This window comes from Tenebrio molitor, chromosome 3, assembly GCF_963966145.1.
Source record: "Tenebrio molitor chromosome 3, icTenMoli1.1, whole genome shotgun sequence".
In the NCBI taxonomy this organism is placed as follows: domain Eukaryota; kingdom Metazoa; phylum Arthropoda; class Insecta; order Coleoptera; family Tenebrionidae; genus Tenebrio; species Tenebrio molitor.
Genome location: NC_091048.1, coordinates 18,309,692 through 18,318,346, shown reverse-complemented (window position 1 = coordinate 18,318,346; position 8,655 = coordinate 18,309,692). Strand labels below are relative to the sequence as shown.

Genomic DNA, 8,655 nt, shown 5'->3' with positions numbered 1-8,655 from the left:
AGGTAGGCAACCAACAAAACGAGTGTCCACAGCAAGTAAATAAAAGCGGCTGATCCATGATAGAAATACGTTTCGATAAAACAAAAGATGAGGTAGCACTCTTGATTTGGTTTCTTGTTGATCACTCTGTACTTCTAGTATACCATTCATTTTTCTTTTGCTTTTCGATATGAATGTAAATCGAGTAGTTAAAGAGAGACAGAGCAGACCTCGCTTGGCCTATGTGAACTTTAATTTCTTTAATTCATTTGATGGCCGATCGAATCTTGAACTTTGTGACATCTTTGAAAACAAGAAGGTTCGAGTTCAGAAAATTTTATTCGATTGGAGTGCACAAAAGCATGCAACTTTTTTACATTAATGTGCCATTATACCTGCACCCATATGCACAAAATAAATTTATTACTGAGCGCAGGTTCGAGTTTGTTTGGGATTTGATGGGAAATGGTCAGACAGACATGCAATTACGCTATTGTTAGAGAATTTCAATCACGTCTTTTGGCACTATTTCAAGTTTTTATTACGTGATTGTTTTTAAGAAAGCTGGCTTTGGCACAACCGCATGCGGGTAAATGAGCTTTCGTACAGATAAATTTGAGGTGGTTTCAGATTTCGGTGAATTGTCATTTTAGTAATGAATGTATGCCGAATTGCCTTACACAACACCATCTGTGCTTTATCATCGATTCGTTATTAAAAACGGGAATCGGCTCGTGTGGTCAAATTAATATCATTTCGAAAACATCATTTTTGGTATTGACAGGTTTCGACGTGAGAAATGAAATATTATGAGGGGAATTGGAATAATGTTCTGTGGTTGCCCACAAAAGCAGTGGCTTAATGCTGTAAATATTGATCTTTAACTTCATTTGCTTGATAGTGATAGTAATTTAATCTTTTATTTAGAAATATTATCATTTTATAATGACAACAATAGCCAAATTTTCTCACTTTCAGTTTAAACAACAAAGTAAAATGTACTAAATTAATTAGTTCAGTTTGTAGGTAAATTTTTAACTTCTGCTGTATATTTAGTTTTTTATAAAGCTTCACAGGAGCAAGATGTAAAAAACGTGTTCTAAAAATATCTTAACGAAGATTCTCACCTTGGTTCGGGGTCATCCCTCCTGCTTTATTTATAGTCAATCCTGCTGAACGGTTTCTATAATGAAAAAAGGGACTCTAGCTAGTGAAAGTATTCGATTTAGGATCACCTTTCATGGTTGATTTGAAGCATTTTGAAAATGAACTTCTGTAATAATAAAATAAAATTAATTATGGTAGTATCCCTCTTATTGTTTAAAAACGTTGACAAACAAACAAACGAATACACTTGTTGCATAAGATGTTTTAACATTAACATAATATATGAATCCCAAATTAAATACTAAAACTTACTACAGTTAAATTTTACGGAAGAAACTGTTCAATGAAGTGTTTCCAAAACGGTTCACTGTCTACTATTTTTATTTTTTAATGTAAACTCGCGTTTCCTCCAGTATTCTATCACACATTTTATGATATTTAAAAATTTCATGTTTATAGGCAGTTGATTTAGCTTAACTATTACGAATTTACGCGATAATCGTAAAAACCATTTTATCGGAATGTTATTTAATAATAATCAGTAGAATAATAATTTCTTTTTTAATTGTTTACTCTGGTTAATTGTTTATGTTTTAAAAGCGGAGCTGTCAGGTTATACATCTAATTTTCATAATTACTAGCCAAACCTAAAAGGCTCATGCAGTGACAGAATCACTGATTTAATCTGTATGTGTAAAAATGGTCAACAAGTATGTTAGAAATTGATGAATTAACCCTCACAGACGATTGGTTTAATTTGATTCCTGTTGAGAATTATTTTAAAAATTACCAAAATTAATTTGCTTTGCAAAGGAAATTCAGGGCAAACACATAACGAAGAAATTTGTAACAGATGAGGAATTAACTAAGCGCAACTGCAACTCTCCCGAATCCGTCCCTGCGCGACGAACGGAAGGAAGTATCTAGACGAATAGATCAGTAACTGAAGTATACTCGTACTAAGACAGGGTTGGATCGCGCACAATCAGTGACAGAGAGTTTTTGACGAACAAGGAGGGCGAAAAAGTCAAGCGTTAGTTTGAAAGTGCAAATTCATTTCATTACTTTAGTGTTAAAATATTGTTTTTTGTTCGACACTGTCAGAATTTGAGAATTTTCGCCTGTGTGAACGGATTTTGATAAATTTGACAACTTGTCAAAACGAAACGTCAAGCTAATTTTAAAGATTTTTAGAGATTTGGAGCCTTTAAGGGGCTCGTCGAACAAAAAAACGTTGTATTCAACTCGTTCTTGTGTAATTTGGGCTTTTTTGGCACTCGTGGACCTTTAAAACTCTCGTTTCACTCGAGTTTTAAACTGGTCCACTCATTCCAAAAAAAGCCAAAATTACACATGAACTCGTTAAATAAATAACTATAATTCAATGTTAAATTGTTACATGACAATAAAATTTATTATTATTGTTTTCATCGAGTTTCTTTAGAGACAGGACGTTCAACTGTACAGATTGGAACTGGAAAACTATTGATAGTGGTACTATCGGATAGCAAAAAAAGCTGGTACTATGGCGGACAATAAATTTAGGCCGGCCTGTCATTGGCTTGACATCAAAATGTGAAGCTGGCATTATGTTCAACTAACCCCATTTTCGATTTTTGTCATTCTTGTCATCGTGACAGCAATAATCAAAATTAAAATTGGGAAAAGAAGCGTGCACCACAGAGAAGTGCTACTACAAATCAGTTATACTACTGCGTCATGATCTGTAAGTTACGAAAAGGGCGAAGGAAACGCCAAACAGCTTGAAAACCTTCAGTTTGACAAACTGACACATCAGTCATAATGACAATAAATGGTCGCTTGCATTGACTTTTTTGAAATGTCAGAAATGTGCCGGCCTAAATTTATTGTCCGCCATAGTACTATGCCGGCCAAAAAATTTTGGCCGTCATTGTCTGTCAATTAAAAAAAAAAAAATGTAATCCGTACTTTATTGTCATCTTGATTACCGTCTTGATTATGAACGTTATTTTTTGGGTGGTAAATTTCAAAACTCAAAATTGTTTTGTCATTTCTACTACACAGAACGTTTACCTCAGGTTATCTATGTACGATTGCCCTAATTTTGTTTATTCATGTCGGATTTTTGGAATATCTGAGCTTCAAACAGTTTAAATTGATTGTCAAAATGACAAGAATCGAAAGTGGGGTTGCGATTCCTAAAGGTTTATTTACACTTTACTTGAATGTCAAGAAAGTGACGGCCAAAATTTTTTGGCCGCCATAGTACAGTATGTTACTATAGACACTTCCAAAACTCATTAAAAAAAATGCTACAGTATGTTACTGTAGACACTTCCAAACTGAATGAGTATGAATGAGTTTTGGAAGTGTCTATAGTATAGTCTTTCTAACTCAGGTTGAGCCAGCAATAAAAATAAACTGCGCACCCCCATTACCGCAAGTGCCACCTCCTCTTAGCTTTACAATGAAGATGAATTTATGGTTTAAATGACAGATGTTTTTCTTGCTCTTTCTCGATGGTTTCCAGGTACACCGGGCCCAACAGGCCGGGCTTCTTTTCGGTATAAATCCATCTTTATTTAAAAGTTAAGAGGATGGTGGCACTTGCGGTAATGAGGGTACGCAGTTTATTTTTATTGCTGGCTCAACGTGAGTTAGAAAGACTATAACGTACTGTACCAGCTTTTTTTGCTATCCGATGGAACATGTCGATTAACTGATAATACAATTCCAAAACTATAAATATTATCTATACCACTATCGACAGCAATAAATTTCGTTTGCTAGGTAGGTATATACAAGGCATTTCACGAGTGATAATGAGGCCGACAGAATTGAAAATGCAACCCACAATACATTTTCAAAGCTAACGTGGCTATTTTAAATATTCACATCTGACATTTACCAAAAAGTTAAAATACGACGATTAAAATGTATTCGAACGATGAGAAAGCAGACTGATTCTGATTTATGGCCAATGTAATAAAAACGCTTTTGCCGCTGGGCGTTTATGCGCATAAACATTTTCCCAAAAACTCCTCGTTTCTTCACAATTTCCTTTAACCAAGCGAATGACGTTTATGTCATAATTTACGAAACTGCACAGCTAACGATGTGTTACGTTTTTCAAACCAAAAAACAAATATACAGGTTAACTTTGCAAATGTATTGTGGGTTGCATTTTTAATTCCATCGGGCTTATTATCACTCATGAAATATCCTGCATACAAAAATTTATTAAATTATTTATGAAAAACAGTCAAAAATTAAAAAGGAGGATTTTAACTTTGGGCACTCCTACCATAAACAGTTAAATAAAAATAACTAGTATATTAATGACGAGGAAATGAACAGTATGTCCTCTCATCCAGAATATAAGTTTATTGGACAAGCAACTTTTGTTAGTGCAGAAAACATCAGTTTATGCTAATAATAGTAAAAGTAAAAAACAAACGTTTAAAAAAGTGCACTTTATACTTTTTTCACTATTATCATAAACAAATGTTTTAATAGTCGCAGAAAAAAATATTGTACGGAACAAAAGGAAGTGTCTTCTTACTGATGTGATGAGATTACCGCACTCGTCTGCGGCTCGTGCTGTCAACCCTTCCCTTGGTGAACAATAACTGCTTTATGTATTTATTGCATAAATTACTGTACTTATAGGTACTTTTATACATTATGTTGACGTAACAGTCCTGTTTTTAATAAATTAACATAGTTGGTTGTGCTTCTTCTCCAAAGCAACAAAAGTGCCCCTTTGGAGCAGCTAAATCAACGCATGTAATAGTATTTTACAGTAGAAGTCCGTTAGGATAGCCTTTACTGCCGAGTCAGAAATTTTGTGAGACGAGCTCGCAGAGCGAGTCGAATAATACTGGCGAGGCTGTAAAGGCCCTAACGGACGTGTATTGTACAATAGTTTTTGTAATATCTCTACGATTCGTTCACAATTATCTTTTTGAAATACATTTTTTTCAACGCCATCGAAAAAACCGAATGATTAATAAGTGTGCGGACGACGTCGTCATGTCGACCGTTGTTTGTGAAAAAAAATTGTTTCAATGTTGTTTGTCAGATTTGTTCAACGCTTAACTTTCCGTTGAAAATAAGTGAATGAAATCAATAAAAAACCGCAATCAAGATATTCCCGATGTCCTGAAGTGAGGTCACCGTTATTGCCTGCAAAATCGCGCTTGTGTTAGTGAAGCATCATCTTCGATCTTGCCCCATTTGCTGCTGTTTGCCAGATTTGTTCAACACTTAACTTTCCGTTGAAAATAAACTACTGAAATCAATAAAAAATCGCGATCAAGATATTCCCGATGTCCGGATGGCCGCAGAGCAAGTGAGGTCATCGTATTCCCTGCAAAATCGCGCTTGTGTGTTAAAATTCTGAAGCATCATCTTCGATCTCGTCTACAGCTGCTAGTGACTTACGGATTTCGATTAATTCAAGGTGTGTCCCATAACATTAAACATTAATTATTGTACCAATTGTAAAAAAGTTGAAAAATAAAGTTTAGATCTACGTTGCTATAGTTATTTGGTCGTTCATAACGGCCGCTGCCGCTCATAACGGACACCCTTAACGGACTCCGGCCGTTATGAGGTTGTTTACATGGTGACAAACAGTCTGGATATCGACCTTTAACAACTAGATATTACAAAAAAACATTTTGAACATATCTAATTTTGGCAAAAAAAAACAATAGAAAGGGAATGGATATAATTAAACAAAAAAAAATCTACAACCAGTTTTGTAAGTAGACCATTTTCACCAAGGTTTGAAGTCGCAACAACAGACAGATAAATAGTTCAAGAAGTCTCATGGGATATACATAATTAAAATATAATTTAATGAACATTATATGTAGACGTAAAATGTAATTTGTTTTTTACGCCCTGTGGTGCGTAAATATATATACAGTGAGCGGCAAAAGTATGGAATAAATTCATTAAAAATTAAACAAAATTGTTTTCAAAAAAATCTTTGGACAGGTCAATTTTAGTTTATAAAAATACATATTTTAATACAAAACAAAATTCCAAGCAGTCATTTGTTTTCGAGTTATGACGTCATCGATAGTTTTTTTAAATGGAAACCCACTATTTTTTTCTTGATTCTGATAGCCCTTTTAATTGTCTAAACGCCAGTATAAAAATTTTGTTATCTTACATAAAGAAATTTTTGAGAAAAAAAAATAAAGTTGGAAAAAATAAATTTTATAACGAACAAAAACGAGTCAAAAACTGTGTTAGTAAGTACTTAAAATTATGAAATTCAATGTTCGAAATGCCATCCTCTAGCTTGTTGACAATAATAAGCAAGTTTATGAAGAAATTCCCCCTGTTTTAGTTTTATCTAATTTTATCCACGCACCCAATCAAAATTAAAATTTCTACACGTTGTGTTTCTGATAAATGAGTCATTTTCGAAAACGTTTTGTAAAACAAATAACACATACGAATGAAATTGAGAGTAACATTTGACTGTTTGATTTACCTATTTGATTTTTTGACTTGTTTTTGTTCGTTATAAAATTTAATTTTTCCAACTTTATTATTTTTTTTTTCAAAAAATTTCCTTATGTAAGATAACAAAATTTTTATACTGTCAATTAGACAATTAAAAGGGCTATCAGAATCAAGAAAAAAAATAGGAGGTTTCCATTTAAAAAAACAATCGATGACGTCATAACTCGAAAACAAATGACTGCTTGGAATTTTCTTTGGTACTAAAACATGTATTTTTATAAACTAAAATTGATCTGTCCAAAGATTTTTTTGGAAAAAATTTTATTTAATTTTTAAGGAATTTATTCCATACTTTTGCCGCTCACTGTATAAATATATGTATATCTTCATATATTTGCTCAGCCATTTGTTTTTTGTCTGTAAATACCTATAATTATGATAACGCATTTTGATTTCAAATTAGCACGCCAGACCTACTACTATGTATTTGTCCTGCTTTCAAAAATATCCGTTTCAAAGAAACAAAAATAGCTGGTATAATATATCAATAAATATCTTTTTGCTAACAGATTAATATCTGCTGGAGAGTGATACAGTGGTTTCTCCTAGATTTGATTAGCATTATTATAGAGCAGTAGAGGACAGCAACAAAAAGTGACAAGGTGTAAAGAATACAGTTTTTAGTACCTAAACTACGATAGTTGAAACTATCGAGTCTTGTTTCTCAGAGCTTATCAAAATAATTAAATCTTACTTTAGTAAAACCTAAACTTTCTAGCTGACTCATTTGGTATCGGTATGTGCAATATGCACTACGTATTTTAGAACTAGATGTAAAGGTTTTTTTTTTTAAATTCCTTACTTATTTAAAAAATGATGTGTATTCAGAATTACAATAATTATTGGTAACTCAATTTTACTATGATGATTTAATTTCATTTTCTTATAATCCCCTAGGATCAGTGTTAGCTTTAGATTTCTTTCCAATTTATTAAATAATAAAATCGATTACTGTTGGCTTTTGTCTAAATTGAATTTTCTAGTACCTGGGGTGAACTCACGTCCCAAACAATGAGTAGTTTCGTATCTACTTCGACAACAGAATTTTACAATGAAGATGTATAAGTAAATAAATCTCCGGAACTTAAACTTCACATAATTTACCCCCTAAACTGTGAAAAATAAATCTTGTCGACATAAACAAATAAGGGTTGTTTACAATTATTTTTAGAAAGAAGCACTATTAATTTGCATAAAAAAATTGTTCAGACCTCATTCCTTTGGACCTAATAATGTTGGGTCTTTACCAATCAGAAAACTGTTAAACTGATGTTTCTATACAGGCTGTCGCAGAATCAACCAGCATAATTTTAACCACGAGCTACTGGCCTCATGTAGAACTCGGAAAAAATATTTAAACAATTCTGTGTCAAAAAATAAAATGAGGTGCAATATTTTTTAATTTCTTTTAGTCTTCAACGTTGTCCCACAACCTCGTAGGTAGAATTTCGGTACATTTTAAAAATACACCCTTGTATATCGTATTTTATAAAATGTACGCCAACAGTTATTCCAAATTATTTGAAGTATTGTTGTGTCGGACTGCGTACCTTACGTTGCATGTGCAAAATTTTATTATTTGAAAATAAACGGATAACTGATGTTAACTGTCTGTTGAAAATGAATATTTTCATTCATCAATTCGAATGTTAATAAAAAAAAAATTACTGGAGCCAGACATATTATCAACATTTATTAATTATTATTAGTCGTCGACGGCACCTTTCTTACTAGGATGAAGGTGTTACAGCAAATTATGGAAGATTAACACTTTTGTAATTTAATTCCCGTAATGGCGATGGCATTATTGAATTAACGAGGGCAATATTTATAATAACACGGATAAATCGTCGGAGAATTAAAAGTAAATAAAGCCGGGTGAAAGCTCAATTTGAGGGCGGTTCGATCGATTAAGTTCGTTGGAAGTCGGTCCGGATGCTTTATGATCCTGGTGCCAAAACAGTGCAACAAGCATATATGTGTAGAAGACATTTACGATCAATTCGAGGGTTGAATTATAGGGGTATTGTTAAATTTCAATAGTTT

The 8,655-nt window shown here is 32.9% G+C and overlaps 1 protein-coding gene across 1 annotated transcript in view; it reads left to right on the top strand.

The window, feature by feature from the left end:
- The window catches only part of LOC138125669 (5-hydroxytryptamine receptor-like), a 256,405-nt gene that overhangs the window by 132,425 nt on the left and 115,325 nt on the right, over positions 1-8,655 (top strand). The gene's annotated exons all lie outside the window — the stretch shown is intronic.